We start from the raw sequence: 19,542 nt of genomic DNA, 5'->3' as shown, positions 1-19,542 counted from the left end.
TTATAACAAGGGTAGTACTTAAATACGGAAAGTTGCGGGGTGCAGGAAATACCGAAATTTTTTATACCGCCTTAGCTTTTAAAGTAAACTTTCCATAATCCTTTATCCCTTTAGGTGCATTAAGTAAAGTACAAAAGTTACGTTCCGTCTCGTATTCCGCGAAGTTTTGTTAACGTTTACATACAGTCCGAACCATTTCGCATCCCGTACTTTTGTATTGTTTTATTACAATACCAACCACTGCTGATAGTATTAATAAAAGAAATTGTTTTATGATGTAGCATACTAGCCTTTGCAGTAGTTTACCGCGGTAAAAAATCATGTTTCTATCGCAATAATGCCATACTATTTGCGCATGTGATGTAATCAGGTAGCTAACACATACCCCATAGACTTAAAAATTTATTTCGTTTTACTTACATGCCCGATTTTTGCGTTTAAAATATAAAAGAAGGTTCACAAGAATGATAAGAAGAAAAAGTGTTCCAGCAGTTGCACATCCTATTATTAACGGAAGGTTCTAAATAAGAGGTTTTTATAAACAATATGAATTATGTAAGCCAACATTATAAAATATAATAGATTCACATTTAGGGTAAAACCATATAAATTGTACTACAACAATAATAAATAAGGTTGTCATAGTAGTTGTTATCAAAAAAGGGGTGTCATAGTAGTTGTTGTCATAGTGGTAGTAAAATAACAAAAATTTACAAATTATTTTCTAGTTTAAAGAAGAAGGTATATATTTTTGATTTACGTTTTATTGATTTAACAAACACAATTTAACAACGCTAAATGTAAAAATTAAATAAAAGGTACTTACCTTGAAAATTTCGTTGGCAAATATATCTGATATGATAATGACATTGATGACCCCTTCACTTTAAATCATCACTCCTTAACCCAACACAATTCTCATTACCTTCCCAATTATCAGGTTCACCATTATTTCAGTTGGTTTGATTACCCAGCAAGCACTTAAAATACCCAGCACTTAAAATAAGAATTGATATTACCTGGATTTGTTCTAGTTTGGCCTAAATATTTAAAATAAGTTTTTTCTTAAAGATCGCAGAATTTAAAATAAATCACTTAAAATACGAGGCAACAAATTTATTTAGTTTTTAGTGCCCAATTGTAACAAGTATTTAAGTAAAATGTGTTATAAATCGTATTAACTTATGTTATGCCAGCACATAATCAGCAGAAAAATTATCGGGCAATTATATTCTAAAAAAAACGCATTCGACCTTTGCACATAATAATTAAATACGAATTTCATGTAAACTAGTTATGCGGTCCAGACAAATTTCATTAAAGGGAGCAAAAACAAACATTTAGCGTCTCAAAAAAAGGTTAAAAACTTAACTGAAAGTCCCAATTAGTTTTCAGAATATAAGTTTTACACAAGTAAAAAAAACCTTATCATTTTTTTAATATTAAATATTACTTTTTAGCGATTTTAATTCTTTACTAAAAGTTTCCAGATGTTTTTAAAGTAGCCAACTTGGCATTCATTTCTGCACATTTTTTCACTGCTGTTGTATAGTTTACCTTAGTTAAACTAATATAATATTCTTCATTGTTATATGTATACCATGGCCCAGATACAACGTTTAAACTTAAAATCATCAAACTTGTTCATTATGTAACTTATCGCATTTTTGTTTAAAGCGATATAAAGTTAAGCAAAGGCAATTTGATTGGAAAAATTAAAAAAAAATTAATTGGAAAAATTAAAAAAACGTCATAATTTTTTAAAATGTTAAACACAAAAAAACATGCATATGTTTATTATGTTATATAAGGCATAGGGTTGAATTGTTACAGATATAATTTTCTTATTTCTAAATATAAAACAAAAAGTTTTAGAGTTTAGTTAACTATCATAATTTCTTGAACTGTTAAAAACAAAACACTTCGGAATGGCTATATTATTGTTATGTTTATATTTAGAGAATAGTACGTGATTAAAAAATGACAAAAATTGTCAAGGTTTAAAAGGTTACAAGTTTAGTCTAGTCAATTAAAATATTTTAAAATTTTTCCATAAAAAGTCTAATAAAAATGTGTCCGATATTCATGAGTTAAATAATGTGTACAAAAACCGACAGCGTGGTGTAGTGGTGAAAACACTTGCTAGACCAAATGAAGTCGTGCGTTTAATCTCCACTGCTCTCATGCTGTAGCGCCCTTAAGTAGGCGTTATACATTGTATAATTTCTTGCTGAACCAGCGGTTTAATTATCGTGGAATTATAATCTATATACTATTTCAAACTGCTAAAGGCAACTTGAGACTAGGTCAGATTAAATGTTGTTACTTTATGTTTAGGTTGCGCATTCGACCTTTCTCTACGTTGAGGATAAAAATATTTGTTATAGGAATCATCTAAAAATTAAAAAAATATTAAAACTGGGCTTAGAGTACCACAGAATTATTAAATTTAATGTAATATTTAGGCAACAGTTAGTAAATGTATTACTTTTTTTAATGTTACAACTTTTCTTTATAAACCTAACTTTCAACCTCCTTAAAATAAATTTAAAAACTAAATTTTATATAAGCAATCCATCTATATATTATTCTTATATTCAGTTATTATTCATATTTATTTTGTGCCTGATTTTATTGACCCGGCAGTGGTAAAATTTAAACCGTATCTTTATATTCTGAACGCAAGTATTCTTACAAAAAAACAAAAAATTACAGTAACGTCACGGAAAAAAAGTACGTTGTCGAAAATAACAGTTTTTGTTGTACCGATATTCAACTCAACCTTATATTTAAAAACTACTGTTAATTTAAAAAATAAAAACGTTGCCTTCGAACTTTTGAATAAATGTCTATACGGTCAAATGGTTTTTGAAAAAATGAGCGGATAATATACGGTTTAAATTTTTGTTATGGTGTTTCCGTTTCATTTGTTTCAACTTTTTTTGTTTCCGTTTTATTTGTTTCCTTTCCATTTATTTAAAAAAACCTATCGTCGTTTGCGGCTATAACACAAAATTAAAATTTTTTTACAAAAACATACTTTTTAAAATTGAAATATATTCTTTTACCTAATCCACTATGTACTTTTGTTAAATAATCTGGTAACATTCTTTATGTTGCACCTTGTAGTTAGTTTTAGGGTAAAAAAATTATTTCCAATTATATTGTTAGAACCGTGTACTAAGTTCTTAATATATTCACAATATTCAACAGTTTATTAATTTAATAACGGTAAACCTTATTCAAATAGAATCCATTAGTATTTACATAAACAATGTCATAAATAATGTAAAGCAACCTCAAATCTCAAGTCAACACTTTATCTAACATAAGAAGTGGCGGTAAGCTAAAAGGAGAAGTGACGTAAGAGTGAAGGCGTCAGACCAGAAAGATAACAGCGAGGATAATAAAACACAGTATGTTACAATATCAATAAAATATTTGCCAGCACACCAGGCAAATGTGATTGTACCCGGTGGTTGTTCAAATCTATCGACTTGCTGCAATAACCATTTTTTACCTTTTAGCATTTTTTGTTTTATAATTTAATTGTTGTGCATGTAAGCCGGCTTTTCCCGCCTGAAGGTAAAGCACACACATCAAGCTATCTTTTTAGTCTTAAGAATGACATTGTGGCCCTGTGGTGTAACGGTTAGCACGGTGGACTCTGAATCCACCGATCCGAGTTCAAATCTCGGCAGGACCTGTTTATTTACTTTTTTGGCATTAAAAACAACCTTTAATTATTTCTATTACTTTGCGTTGTCGAATTTAAAAATTCAAATTCAATTTACGGTATACCACGACAAAAAAAACATTGAGGAAAAATAAATATAAAACTGATAAAAAAAACAATCAATAAACAGTATATTTAGTGAACACTTAAGTTTAAACTGTTATGGCCAAACAAATTAATTAAAGTGAACACCTAAATTAAAATTGTCATGGCAGAAGTTAGTTCCGTTTAGCGTTTAATTTTTAAATAATGGCACCTTAAACAAAATGTGATCAAGCGTTGTAACGTTAGGTGTTCTAACCATTGCGCTACGTGCTGCATATTTTAAAACACTAAAGGCCGCTTTGCAACTTTTTATTTTATTAGTTACTGCCGATTTTTTACAATAAAACAGATATCTATTTTTTAAACTATTTATGTATGGATGAAGTCATAAATGTTAATTTTAGAGCTGATAAAAATAAAAAAACTGACGTTTGTGGTGGCTGGGTATATTACCACGACCCAAAATCAATTGCTGGTTGCGAACACCGGCACCGTGGTGTAGAAAAAAAAACCACACTACATGACGTCGTAAGTTCGATTACCACTGCTATCATGCTCTAGCGCCCTTGAGTGTGTCGCTATAAACAACATAAACTCCCGCTGAGCGAGCACTTAATTAGCAGCGTATCTATCGGTTAATAATAATGTATAATATCCCAAACTGCAAAAGAAAACTCGAGACTGGGTCGGGGTAACAAATGTTACCCTATGTTTAGATCGCGCATTCGACCTTTCCACATCGAGAATAAATTTACACACAAAAAAACGCGTCACGTATGTTGCCCGGATCTAGACAAAACATAGTTAAACTACGGTCCCCCTAAATTCTTTCCTATGGTATACGGTCCTCCTAAATTCTCTCCTACGGTAAACGGAACGTTGCTTTCTCTAGTGTACTTTACTAGTTAATTTACTACTCAAAACCTGAAGTTCAGACGAAAACAATCATTTATTAAAACAATTAAAAAAAATTTTTTTTACATAAAATAGCATCATCTATGGAATTTTTATTAGCAACTTAATATTTGTTAATTTCACTTACTTCGTTTTTGCAACGAAGTTTGTCTTAAATATAACAAAAAATTTCGATGATTATAAAGCATAGTCCAGTGATGTAGATTTCACTTGTTAAGAAAATTAAATGCCTTTACTTTGGTTAAATCAAGCATCTTGTAACGCTTATAATTACGTTTTATATATTTTCCATATTAGTTGTCTTAGTTGCATAGGTATGCTGAGAATTTCCATAAGAAGGCGGCTGGTACGCAACAGGGTTGGTATATTGTACTGAATCAGGTTGCTGGGCGTTGTACTGAACATATGCAGGAGGCTGTGGATTAACATAAGATACCACTGGCTGTTGTACTATAATGCATAAAAATAAATTAATACTAACAATGCATCAGTGTGCACGTTGGCTTCAAGGCGTGGTGTAGTGGTAAGAACACTTGCTGTACCACATGAGGTCGTGGGTTTAATCCCCACCAGTCTCTTGCTTTATCGAGTACGGTGCTATAAATGGTATAAACTGCTGCCGAGCCAGCACTTAATCAGCACCATGATTATCGGGCAATTCTAATTTGAAATATCACGAACTGCCAAAGACAACTCGAGACTGGGTTGGAGTAACAGTTGTTACTCTGTTTAAGTGGCGCATTTGACGTTCCTACATCAAGAATAAAAATATGTAAAAAAACGTTTGGGTTTATCATACAAAGTGCCGGGTTCGATTTCCACTGGTATTTATAATAAAAACCTAATCTTTTTTACAGTTAAATTTTACTAATATATAAGACCAGATAACTGTACCTTGCACTGCCCCGGTTGTGTTCACCCGTCCAGTATTTCGATTAGCCGCAGTGCAGCAACTTATTATCAAAATGATTATTCCTGTTACAATCGCAATTCCAGCAACCACTATGCCAATAATTGGACCAATACTTGAAATTAGTAATATATGTTTTAATTTTTATAATATTTTACTCACGATTTTGTGTTTAGAACATACACTTAATTATGTGTTAGAAAAAAAGTTTTTTAATTTTGTTAGTCCTACGACGGCTATGAATAAATTGTCGGTATCAGGATTACAAAATGAAGAAGACGAGGTGCAGTAGGAATTTGCACAACAGTATTCGTACCACTCGCAATTAAAAAAGCCACAGTTTGTTAACGAATAATAAAATATAATGTACAAGTTGTACCAAATGTAAATAAAATAGGCAAAATAATAAACAACATTTTTGTTAAAAAATAATTTTATTATTTAAAATATTTTAGTTGAAAACTAGTATTTACCATTCGTTAAATCCATTAAAAATTAGATCTCTTAAATGGCACGTATTATATGGATTCAACAATTATGTATATGGATTAAACAATTATGTATATATTAATAAACCGAACAAGCTCTTAATTATTTTGTTACACATAAGCTACAAACAAAACAAAAAGATATCATTTTTATTTAAGAACTTTTATTTAAGAACTATGTTTAGGCTGAAACCAAACGTTATAAATATAACTAACACTAAAGTTTAATTATTCAACTTTCATATTAAACCAAAATTTTAGTTTTAAAATTTAAAATACCGAGACGCTAACTTTAACATTGTGTTTTCGTTTTAACTTTGACAGAATACTTAACCAAATACAATCTTTAGTATTCTTTGTTATGGTAGTTAAGGGTAACTTTATTCTTTGAATCGTATTTTTTTATTATTGTGTACTTAGTTATACTGCAGAACAATCAAAAATGATAGAAATAACAGTGTGAATGTTTTCTCTGTAAATAATTTATAATAAATTCGTAAGCGAAAACATCGTACAAGAAAGGACATAATATAATTTTCTTATTATATTGTGATGTAAGTCGACGTTTAGTGTATCTTTAAAAATAATACAAAAAAATTCGTAACTGTGATATCTTTTGTAGTTTTGTCACTGTAATTAACACAAAAACTTACTCTAAAAAAACATAAACAAAATAATTAAAGCCAATTTTTTTTATCGTATATATATTCATCCTCGATGTGAAAAGGTCGAATGCGCGACCTGAACATAATGAATTGCTCAGTAATTATTCTGCTAATTAAGTGCTGGCTCAGCAGAAGCTTATACCGTTTAAACCGCCTTACCCAAGGGCGCTACAGCATGAGCGCAGTGAACCCACGACCTCATGGTGGTGCAACAAGTGTTTTTACCATCTTAAAGCTTATAGTAAAACTAAACTAGGTTAGGTCTCTCAATGAATAAAAAAGCAGTAAACTAACTCGATAGCCTACGCGGAGCAGCAAAAGTTTAAAACACAACGTGGCATTAAGAATTTATTATTAATTATCTTTATGTTGTCAGCTACCCCGGTTTGATATATTTAAGTACAAAGCCCGATAAGGTTTGGTAAATTAATTTATAACAACTTTTTCCGTAAGTTTCTGACTACACTCAATCAATTTGGAATAAAAAATTATACAACATTTTTGTATATACCTTTATCCTCGATGTGGAAAAGTCAAATGCACGACCTAAACATAAGAGTAACATCAGTTCCGACCCAGCCTCGAGTTGCCCCTGGCTGTTGGGATATGATATACATAATAATTGCCCGATAATTAAGTGCTGGCTCAGCGGGAGTTCATACCGTTTATAGCGCCTTATTCAAGGGCGCTACAGCATGAGAGCAGTGGGGATTGAACCAACGACGTGTAACAAGTGTACTTACCACTACACCACAATTAAATAATCTTGTAATCAAAATGTTCAAAAGTGTTAACTTATTTGAAAGTGGTAAAAATTAATTTCTAATTAAAAAACATCTTTTTGTAATAATCGTTCTAAGATATAGTTATTTTGTAGCATTAAACAAAAGCAGCAACCTAAAACTATATAGGCAAAGGTTTTCAAAAGTAACACAACTTAAAAATGAAATTTAGGCTTGTAAATATATAACCATATAATTTTGGGATAAGTAAAACCCGTTTCTTTTTGTGGATTTTGTCCCTTTTTTTAAACATTTTTTTGTAGAACCGCGTCTAAAACACTTTATTTGGGTAAAAAAATAAATTAAAATATTATTATAAAAAGGTAGAAACTGAAATGGTGTCAATGTAAAAGAAATTGTATTTTTTAAAGTAAACTTTTAAGAAATGTTTTAAAATTTGATAGTTAATTTGTTTTTAAAAAACAAATTACTAAACAAAATGAACTATGAAAAAACCTTATACTTAATATTATAGTATTTCTTTTAATTTGTTTTTGCAAATATATATTTAACGTGTAGTGTAATTAAATTAATTTAAGCTATTTGGCAATGTAGATAGCTTGTTTCCACTTGCTTTTTCTATTAGTAAAATTAAGCTAAAAAACGCAATTAGGCTTGTAGTGAGACAAAAATAAGTCAGATTTCCTAATAACCAATGAGAAACTGACTAAACTTTTTGTTGTCAGCTACCCCAGTTTGATATATTCAAGCACAAAGCCTAATAAGGTTCGGTAGATTAATTTATAACGACTTCTTCCGTAAGTTTCTTACTACCCCCAATAAATTTGAAATAGAAAATGGAAATCTACTTCAATTTTGATCAAAACTGGATAATTAATCAGCTTTTAATATAAATTTTACTTTGTTTAACTTTATTTTCTTTCGCTGTGCCAGTTCACAATACAAACTCATTTATTTCCGCGAGCTTAGGAGCGAACACTTTCATTACTAATTAATTATATATTTGCGCTTACTTTTTTGCACATATTTCATTAAAAACACAATTCGTTTTATTCAAATTAGGCTGTGTGAATAGAAAATTTTCATTTGATATCAAAATTTCAAACCCCGCTTAATTAGTAAAGCTTCCGATAGTAAATTCAAAAGTCGATAATCACTCAGGGTAAAGCTATATAACAAGGTAGGCAGTGTACACTTGATCACTTACTTGTGTTTTAAGTTGTGCAATACTCCTGATTGAAAAATTCGTTTTAATTCAGAAGATATCGAAAGAAAAATGTTCTTAAAAGTTATTATCGTGATTTCGTTGGATTTGTCTAGGACTGGTGCATGGGAGAGGCAATTGTGGTAATTTAAGTTCAAGTATTTTTTTCAAAATAACTTTTAGTGCCGTTCAGGTAAAGTTAAATATTTAAACTTGACTTTGTGGCGTCGCAGACCGGAAGAGCCACCTTTATATATGTCATTTTTCTGTTACTATCGTTACTCATTTTCCCGTTTGTTTTTGTTTATGTTATAATGTTGAGATTAGAAGTTTTTCGCAAAGTATTTGTTTTTCTTTTTATTAAATCAATTCACTTTCGTTATATTGTGAAAAATATAATAATTTTCCACTTCATTGGTGACCCCGACCTCAAAATCGTCATTTTGAGTTAATTCTTCACGTACAGACGTAGATTCAAGTTGAGTTTGTTACGGAATAATGGCTGAAAGTAAAATTGCAGCGGTCGCACTGAAGTTGCCACCGTTCTGGACAAGAAATCCCGCTGTTTGGTTTCACCAAGTTGAAGCCCAGTTACGTAAAATCACCGACGACAACACCAAATATGATTACATCGTTTCGGCTCTGGACGAAGATACGGCAACAGGTATACTAAACATTCTTAACAATCCGCCGGCATCAAACAAATACGAATATTTAAAAGAACAACTTATCAACAAGTGTTCGCTTTCAGAGGCAGAGCGCGCAGCTCGACTGTGTTCGATGCCTGGTTTAGGTGACGGCACAGCTGTGCAGCTCATGGATAAAATGCTCGCTTTATACCCATCCGGTAAGAATCCTGATTTTATTTTTCGACACCTTTTCGTATCTCACCTGCCATCGGAAGTCCGTGCACAGCTGACACAAGATGTAACTTCAACTGCTGGAGATTTTCGAGCGTTAGCCAAAAAATCAGACGAAATTCTTACCGCCAGAGAGTTTGCAATTACCAATGCCGTTCATAAACAACCAGAAAAACAATTGGCTTTTAAATATGGCGTCTGTTTTTACCACGCTAAATTCGGAAAAAACGCCAAAAAGTGCCGTAGTCCATGCTCGTTTTCAAATTCGGAAAACTCCCAAGCCGGTTGTCATTAACTTCATTGGCGACCGGCGATGGCAATCTTTTTTACTTTACAGACCGCACCGCCGGCCACAGGTTTCTCGTCGACACCGGGGCACAGGTTAGCGTTTTGCCGGCTACCGCCAAAGAACGTCGCCATCGTAAACAAGGGCAGTCACTTATTGCTGCTAATGGTAGCGCTATTCCAACTTTTGGCACTCGGAATGTTCTTCTCAATATTAAAGACCGGCAATACACCTGGAAATTTACTCTTGCCAATGTTAATAGGGCAATCATTGGCGGCGATTTCCTACGTGCAAACAGATTGCTCGTCGACGTGAAAGGACAAAGGCTTATAGAAACTGATACATACAAATCGTTTCCAACTCACAGACATGGTGGAACGCCTCTTGGTCTTCATTTCATTGCTGAAAATGAGTTCGCAAAAATTCTAGACGAATTTCCTGAGTTAATTACTCCAACTTTTGATAGCCCTAAAACAACGCACGGAGTAGAGCATCACATTCTCACTGAAGGAGCTCCCATTCACGCTCGGGCCCGCCGCTTGCGCCCAGACAAATTGGCAACCGCCAAAGCAGAGTTTAATAATATGATTAAACTTGGCATAATACGCCCCTCAAAAAGTCCATGGTCTTCAGCACTTCACGTTGTACCCAAACCAGGGGGTGGCTGGCGCCCATGCGGAGACTACAGGCGACTTAATGATTTAACAGTGCCCGACCGTACAAGATTTCTCTGCCCATTTAGCAGTCAAGACAATTTTTTCTAAAGTAGATCTTGTTCGCGGTTATCATCAAATTGCTATATGTGATAGAGACATCCCCAAAACCGCTATTATCAAACCTTTTGGTTTATTTGAATTTCTCAGGATGCCTTTTGGTTTAAAGAATGCTGCCCAGGCCTTTCAGCGCTTGATGGACACTGTTTGCCGTGGTTTTCCTTTTGTATTTGTTTATCTGGACGATATTTTGATAGCTAGTACCCATAAAAAGCAACACAAACGGGATCTTCGAGAACTTTTCCAACGTCTAAAGGAGTACGGCCTTGTAATCAATCCATCTAAATGCGAATTTGGTGTCTCACGAATTGAGTTTCTTGGACATGAAGTCACCTCAAATGGTGCATTACCGCTCCCTAAGAAAGTGAAGGCGATTGCGAACTTTCCACAGCCAGCAACAGTCAAAGGCCTGCAAGAATTCATCGGAATGGTAAATTTTTACCATCGATTTTTGCCCAATGCTGCAAAAATAATGCAACCTCTTTTTGCAGCACTTCAGGTCTCTCAAAAAAAACAAGGCCAAAAGCATTGACAGAGTGGACAAATCAAATGAACAAGGCTTTCAGTGAAACGAAACAAGCCCTCGCTAGGGCCGTGATGCTTATTCACCCGCATCCTGACGCGCCCTTACAGTGGATGCTTCCGATTTGGCATTAGGCGGCGTCCTTGAACAGAAATTAAATGGTGTCTGGAAACCGATTGCTTTTTACAGTCGTAAGCTGCGCAAGCCAGAACAAAAATATAGCGCATTCGACCGAGAACTTTTAGCCGTTTACTTGGGAATTAGGCATTTTCGCTATTTCTTAGAAGCACGGCGTTTTACTGTTTTTACCGATCACAAACCTCTCACGTTTGCAATGGCAAAAGTCTCTGAACCATGGTCCGCAAGGCAGCAGCGTCATCTTAATGCCATATCCGAGTATACTACAGACATACGACATATCTCGGGCAAAAATAATACAGTCGCCGATGCTCTTTCCCGTGCTGTAATTAATTCGATCAACGACGGCATAAATTTTCAAGAAATGGCTGTTGACCAAGCTGACGACAAAGAAACCCAGGCCTACCGCACTGCCATAACTAACCTACGTTTTGAAGATGTTTCTTTCGGCAATGGTTCTTTTACACTACTCTGTGATGTCTCCACTGGTAAACCAAGACCCGTTGTTCCTGCGAAATGGCGCCGACGAATTTTCGATGCAGCACACTCGCTCTCCCACCCAAGTATCCGTACAACACGAAAAATAATCTCTCAGAAATTTGTCTGGCATGGATTATCAAAACAAGTTGGTGAATGGGCAAAGAGTTGTGTTGCCTGTCAACAATCTAAAATCCACCATCATGTCCGCGCACCTCTTGCCAAATTTGATATACCAGACAAACGTTTTGACCATATCAACGTTGATCTGGTTGGCCCACTTCCACCATCTCAGGGCAACACATACCTTTTCACGATAGTGGACCGATATACAAGGTGGCCAGAAGCAATCCCACTTGCCGACATGTCTGCTACATCTTGTGCACGAGCACTGGTAACTAATTGGATTTCCCCTTTTGGCGTTCCCCTTGACATATCTTCCGACCGCGGCTCTCAGTTTATTTCATCTTTGTGGTCAGCAATTGCTGAACTACTTGGAACCAAGCTACATCACACGACAGCTTATCACCCCCAAGCCAACGGCATTGTTGAACGTTTTCACCGGACTTTGAAAGCAGCTCTTAAGTCCCGCCTTCAAGGACCTAATTGGATCGACGAGTTACCTTGGGTCATGCTCGGGATTCGCACAGCCCCAAAGGAAGACCTTAAAACCTCCTCAGCTGAGCTAGTGTATGGAACACCATTAACTGTCCCCGGTGATTTTGTACCTGATTGTGAGAAGCATTTTTCAACGCCAGCACATCTTCAGCAATTTCGAGAAAAGGTAGGATCTTTGGCACCTGTTCCCACATCTCATCACGGCTTAACCAAGTCGTTTTTGCCTAGGTCGCTTAACCAGGCAAGATATGTTTTTATTCGCCGGGACGCCCATCGACATCCACTTCAACGACCTTACGAAGGACCCTACGAAGTTTTAGAGCCAGGGGATAAAACATTTAAAATACAAATGGGCAATCATAGTCAAGTCATCTCCGTTGACCGTCTTAAACCCGCCCACTTGGATATTGACCAACCTGTTATGTTGGCACAACCCCGTCCCCGCGGTCGACCAGCGACAAACCGACCAACAGTCAAAACATGCCCAGGTGTTAAGTCAGGCTACAATGTAGATTGCCCTACAACCGAAACAAGCTGCCAGTCACGTTCAGGAAGGCGAATTCGAATACCCTCACGTTTCCTTTAGCCTCTTCGCTCTTCCTAGTCTGGGGGGTAGTGTGGCGTCGCAGACCGGAAGAGCCACCTTTATATATGTCATTTTTCTGTTACTATCGTTACTCATTTTCCCGTTTGTTTTTGTTTATGTTATAATGTTGAGATTACAAGTTTTTCGCAAAGTATTTGTTTTTCTTTTTATTAAATCAATTCACTTTCGTTATATTGTGAAAAATATAATAATTTTCCACTTCAACTTGTTAATTTTTAAAGCTCTACCCCCTGTCATAATTAATATACACAAACAATATCTTAAAATTAAACGTTTATTTAGAAACTACAAATTGCAAAGGCGTGGTGAGCTATAACAAGTGCTACAGGTTGATCTACACGGTTGCTCCAGTAAAAGGTTTTATTTTGGCCCAGGCTCATGCTATCTGCAAATTTCATGGTGGAAAATTGGCTGAGATTGCCTCGGAAGAACAGTACCACTTGTTTTACTACATTTAAGATAATTGGAATATTGCTTTAAATGGTCGTTGGATCTGGGTTCAAATTTGGCTTGCTTCAAAGCTTGAAGTATTTTCTTTACATATTTTATAATTCTATAAAATAGAACGTTAAAATTGCGTAAAAAATATTTACACAAAACTTTTATTTTTTTGATATTTTTATCTTTTAATTTTAGAATGGCGGAATTCGACTTCAAAACGGTAACTTTTGGCTTCCAAGAAGCGATTTGTGGCATCGAGGATTTCCAAATAACAAACCAGGCCATGATAAAATGTCACTTCAGGTAAAATAATTTATTGCGTTCAAAAAACTTAAGTTAGGTCTCTTAGGGTGGAGTCACTAAAGTCGAGTTAACTTAATCCCCGATTAAGCTTAATCCTGGATTAGTTAATCGGGGATTAACTTTTTATTTTTTTTGGTGTCACTAAAGTCGAGTTAAATTCGGATTAACTAATCCTAGTTTAACTCGCGATTTTTGTCTAAAAACTGGTTTAAACCGGTTTGAAATCGCTATAGCGAATCAAAACAGCGAACGACAATTTTTGTTGATTTTCGCTGTAACCAAGGACGCTTTGTTTACTTTTTTTGCGCGAGATTCAAGCTATTGTAAATAATAAGGCTAACCGACATTTTTAGAAGTTTATTAACCAAATTTTACAATAAAGTAAATTATTTTTAATTAGGTCAAAATAAAGGTATTTACGTCAAACTGTAAAAAGAAAACTGTAGGATGAGAGGCTTAAAACCGCAGGGTCTAACTAAAAAGCCAGGGTTTGCGATTTTTACCGTTATTTTAAATTAGTACTAATTAAACTGATTTTTTAGGAGTGGAAGCTTGTTTAGGCTTTATTCAAGCCCTGAACTATTAGATTGATGCAAAGACCTTTCGAATTTTAACATTTTGTAAATTTTAAACCTTTTAGAAATTAATTAAATGTTATCTTTATAATTTACCTTATATTTTATATAATAATGGAAATTATTCACACTATTGAAATTTTAACCGAGGAACACTGCGAGCTCTGTTAGGTCCGCCGAGATTTTTTCTTGGTTTTCGAGTTGGACCTCAACCTCTTTGGCGAGCTCGCAGACTACGTCATCTGAGATCTTTGTCGTCAATTTGTATTTTTTTTTGGTGGATCTAATTGCGCCTCTTGGCCCCACTCTGCTTCAGTGAATCTTCGTTTGATTGGGCCAATATCTCCCATTCCGGCCAATCGTTCCACGGGGTTTCGGCAGTTTGTGGTGATGAACGCGCATGTTGCAGCGTTATCCTGCCGATCCCCGTGGACCTTGGCCGAACAAGCGTTATGGTACATGAACTTAACCGCGCTTGTCAACTGGTCGTTGTTAAAGATCGAACCGCCGGCGTCGTCGATCTTGATCATCTTATGTTTCAATCTTAGGCTCATCTGTCCGACGCCGGCGGAATCGTTCGTGAGAGTTGACGCGTATTCGGTCGGGAAAAGGATCGCCCCGATCATAGTTTTTCCTTTTCCCGCCGCACCATGCAACATGAAGTGTTGTGAAAGTCTTATCCCGTCCTCGTTGGGGTCGCGAATCTCTAACGCGGCCCCAACGAGAGACAGTTTAAGTTCGAAGTTCGTTAGCTTCTCCCCATTGTTGCGGATATTCTTTGCTTGGCTTATTACGTTGTTTATGATTTTGGTTGCGTCCTGGGTGGTCCAGTTGGTTGCTTTGCTTTTCATACCTTGGAAGGCCTTGCCGATCTTAGATTTTGACGCCCCCCACTGGACCATCCCGTAAGCCCTCTTCACAAATGTTTCGGGGAAGGTGAAATCCTCTGCGAAGAGGGCTTGTTTAAACGCATTCACCGCTGGTTTGCTGTCGAATCTGGCCGCCACTTTTTTTGCTGTAGACTCGTTACTCTTTAGGCCTTTTCCTTTGTTGTTGTTTTGGAGTTCTTTGGCCAGTATGTCGGGCATTGCCTGAGGATTGGATTTGTACATGTACTTTATCCAATCCTCCAAGGTCTTAACCGGTCCACTGAAGCTTATGCACATCCCAAGACTTCTTAGGAGCTCTGTTACAGTTTTCTTGCGTATGGCCGGTGTGAGACCCTCTTGCTTCTTCCGCCAAAGTACGCCATGGTTGTGAGGTCTCACACCGGCAGCTCCTCCCTCCCTCGGACCTACAACCACATATGTAGTAGGGGTCTGGAACACGCCTTCCGAGCCATTGTCCACGGTGAAACACCATTTTCTGGCTCGGAAGGCCGTGTCTGCAGTCATGTTTGCGCCGTGTTCCCCATAGTTCGAGGAGTTCTCTAAATTGTTGCTGCTGCTGGAAGTCATCTTCTGATTTGGTTTTGTTAGTATCTCTTTTCCAAAGGTTTTGGATAATTAGTGCTATATCTGCGGCCTTTATATGTGCTTCAGACATCTCCCTTCTTCTCATCGAACTAATTTAGAATTTATTTTGATTGGTTAATAAACACACCTCTTTTTTTCTTTTATTTTTATTGGTTAAAAGCGAGAACAGTCGAACTAACACGAAACACTGGCTTGGCGCGTAAAAAAATTAACAAAAAAAATGCGCGCCAAGTCAAAATTTATCGATGTCTTGCAAATTCCAGTTCGACGGTTGTTATATACGGGATACTCATTAGGTTGTCGGATTTTGTTGTTGTTGCTGTATATTTTGCATGTAATAGGTCTTTTTTGATCGTGTCTGTGTATACGTGCATTTGTGTGATCATTGCTTTGCATATTGGGTTGGTTAGTGTTGATACGTCGTACCACGGCGTTGTTTCCATTGGTTGCACTGTGACATTTCCGGTCCATCCCGTTCCAGCATCGTTCATTCCCGTGGTATGTGTAACTTTTTGAATCATTTTTAAGGGTATGTTATTAAAATCGTCCCCTATTTCAAATCTTTTCATTGAACTGTTTGTTATAAGGGGTTCCTCATCGCAGGCAGTGATCCATTGGGTGGCTGTTGTTTGGTGCCCGATGTCGAAGGATCTTTTATATAACATTTGGTCGTTATCCCATCCTACATCTAGATACACTCTGGCCATAGATTTAGATTCCAATTTTTTATTCGGTACATGTCGTACCCGTTCACGTCGGTTTTGACCGAATTTTCTCCGGTTATGTCGTGTCTGGTATGTCCCCCTGGAGTGTAGAACCGCCATCGGTTTCCAGTGTGGCTGTTACTGTGATTGTTTCCCACTTCCATTTGTCTTGTTTGAACCGCACTACTGGCTATACATTTTTGTATTGTTGTTGGTACTACTTGTCCATTGTCCGTGGTTCCGTTACTCCACCATGGTGTCCAGGGTGCCCTTATTTGTTCCACATAATAAAAAAATAACTGCAATTTTGATAACCGGAATCATGGCATTCCACCTTTACTACAATTATTAATAACCGTTCGATTTTTCGCTACTGGCCATTTTCAGAGAAGTGATGGAGATTTAGTCGGTGTAAGTAGAACGGCAGTGTGTGGTGTTGTACACCGAATCTCCAAACACATTGCATCTTTAAAAAAACTGTTTGTTAATTTTCCCTCCAACCCCGAACTTTTTTCTGTGAAACAAAATTTTTATATGATCGCAGGCTTTCCAAATGTAGTTGGCGCTATTGATTGCACGCACATCCCCATTGTTTCTCCAGAAATCTTTCGAAACCGCAAGGGATTTTTCTCAATTAATGTTCAAGCCATTTGTGATGCGAATCGGGTTTTCACCAACATTGTAGTTCGATGGCCTGGGTCGACACATGACTCCAGAATTTTTCAAAATTCAGTCATTCATGACCATTTTGAAGAGCAGGGTATCCAGGGTTTACTGTTAGGAGACAATGGGTATGGGTGTAAACCTTATCTGTTAACCCCAATTTTTAATCCATTTACAGCAGGGGAGAGAAAATACAATCAAGCCCATGTTAAAACAAGAAGTAGAGTGGAGCAGGCTTTTGGTGTTCTTAAACAGAGGTTTCGCTGCTTGAGAACACCACTCAGGACAAAACTTGAACACTCTCTGATAGTGATTATAGCTGTTATGTGCTTACATAACTATGCCATCAAAACGGAACAACATTCTGATGCAAGTTTTGATGAGTCGTTTGGCAACCCCATGTCTGAAGAAGTAAACCTTGAACACTCATTGCGTGGTGTTGCTGCAAGGCAAAATGTTGTTGAAGAGTTTTTTAATTAAAGTCTTATTTTAAAATTTGCATAGGCAGCGAGTTTTTGAATAGTTTTGTTAATTTTTGTTTTATTATATAAATTTTATATATATATATATATATACATTTTTTAAATTTATCTTATATCCAGAATATTGTATATTTTAATTTTTTTTTAAGTTTATTTATATAAAATGCATATATTTATATTTTATACCTGTAATTCCATATTTATTTTTTAACATTTATGAAAATATAATTTAACACAATTTTAGATTTATTTTAGTTATTAAAAGTTTAAACTATGACTTTATTGAAAAAGAAATTCTGACAGATTTGATAAAAAAATACCCCATCATAACTAACAACTTAACAAATTCGAATTCCGTTGCATCCAAGAAAATGGCCTGGTTGGAAGTAACAAATCAATTTAATAGCTCCAGTTCAAGGTGCAGAAGAACTTTGGAAAATCTTCAAAATCTTTGGAAAAATATAAAAAAAAAAAAAAAAACTGAGTATGCAAATTACAACCGCAGTATGAGAAAAATAGGAGGTGGTCCTCCACCACCACCAATTGATACGTTTACTGAAAAAGTTATTTGTAAGTTTAATTTGTTTGTATAAATGTATTAAAATTTTATTTACCTATTGTAGTGTTAAAATTTTTTTAACTGCTTTGTTTAGCCATTATTCCCCAGGAAATACATCCGTTGGAAAATAGCTATGACGATGACAGTGGTCAAGTACATACCCTTTACTTAACTTTGGATAACGATGACCAGGTTGTCAGTCAAGATGTGAAAGATGGGGAAATCTCTATTGTTCTAGAGTCAGTTCCAGGTAGTTACATTTGAAAAGGATGTTTTTCCAAAATTGTAAAATAACAATTTTCTAAAAATGTATTTTAAAACAGTATTGATTATTTTTTTATTACATAGTAATTGTAGTTTGAACAAAAAATTTTTTTAATGATAGGATTTAACTTCTGTAGAAAAGCAAAACAAAAGTAGAAATTTAAAAAGAAAACATAGTTGGGAGGAAGACAGGGACAAATTAATAAAAATGGATTTGGAATACAAAAAAGAACTTTATGAAATAACTAAGCAACAGTTAGCGAGAGAGGAAGAAAGAAAAGAATTGGAGCATGAATTAAAAGAACATAAAATTAAAATGGGATTTTATGCTCTAAAAATAAAAAAATTATAAGGGGAAAAATAATTTAACCTAATATACTTTTTGTTTAACTTCAGTTTTTTTATTAACATTGTTTTATTTTTGTTTTCTTTTATTCCTTTTTTATTAAATAACAAATGTTTGTTGATTGGAAGGTAGAAATTGTTGCCTATAGAAACTAGTAGTAACTGCATAATTAGGGTGAGCTACCCACAGAAAAGGGCGAGAGGTGTAAAAAAGGTGAATACAAAACAAATAGTGAAAAGGAATATTTGATGATGAATACCAAATTTTAATCAGTTAATGGAATTTAAATATTATATACAACAAACATACTGTGTATCTGTGGCAGTTTCCAAAACACCCATTTATTGTGTTTTCCTCCACTCTTTCACAAAACCCTTTATTAGTTGCTCTTTACTTGCCGAACCCAATTTTGTATGCCAAAAAGCTACACCCATGAATATTCCGCAACAACTTATACCAATTTTCATTTGGACCTTAAATCCTAACTTTACAATTTCGGTAAAATTTTAGCCACATTATATTAACTTTGCATTACTTTCCAGGATAATATTAAAGTACAATGGTAGCTGTGCTGTGGAATGGTGCGAAACCGTATGTACACGTCTTCGCATCCCGTATTTTTAGTACTATCCATTTTACACCTATTTTGAGCTGTTTACCTTTCACAGGCTAAACAAAAAACTTCTGCGGACGTATTTTGACTTGCGTGCACGTGTAAAAACGATACGCTTCCAAAATTAGT

The 19,542-nt window shown here is 35.3% G+C and overlaps 1 long non-coding RNA gene and 1 other non-coding gene across 2 annotated transcripts; one reads left to right on the top strand and one right to left on the bottom strand.

Annotated features, from left to right (window-relative positions):
• Window positions 1-3,634: 3,634 nt before the first annotated feature.
• Trnaq-cug (transfer RNA glutamine (anticodon CUG)) lies at window positions 3,635-3,706 on the top strand. Its single transcript has one exon. It is a non-coding gene; the product is annotated as a tRNA-Gln (tRNA).
• A 1,108-nt stretch (window positions 3,707-4,814) lies between these two features.
• On the bottom strand, window positions 4,815-6,217 carry LOC145760037 (uncharacterized). Its single transcript, XR_014286569.1, has 3 exons — window positions 6,080-6,217; window positions 5,591-5,721; window positions 4,815-5,146 (listed from the first exon to the last, which is right to left on the bottom strand). It is a non-coding gene; the product is annotated as an uncharacterized LOC145760037 (long non-coding RNA).
• Window positions 6,218-19,542: the final 13,325 nt, after the last annotated feature.

Source organism: Corella eumyota, chromosome 7 (assembly GCF_963082875.1).
Source record: "Corella eumyota chromosome 7, kaCorEumy4.1, whole genome shotgun sequence".
NCBI classification, from domain to species: domain Eukaryota; kingdom Metazoa; phylum Chordata; class Ascidiacea; order Phlebobranchia; family Corellidae; genus Corella; species Corella eumyota.
This window is presented reverse-complemented; position numbering and strand designations above follow the sequence as displayed.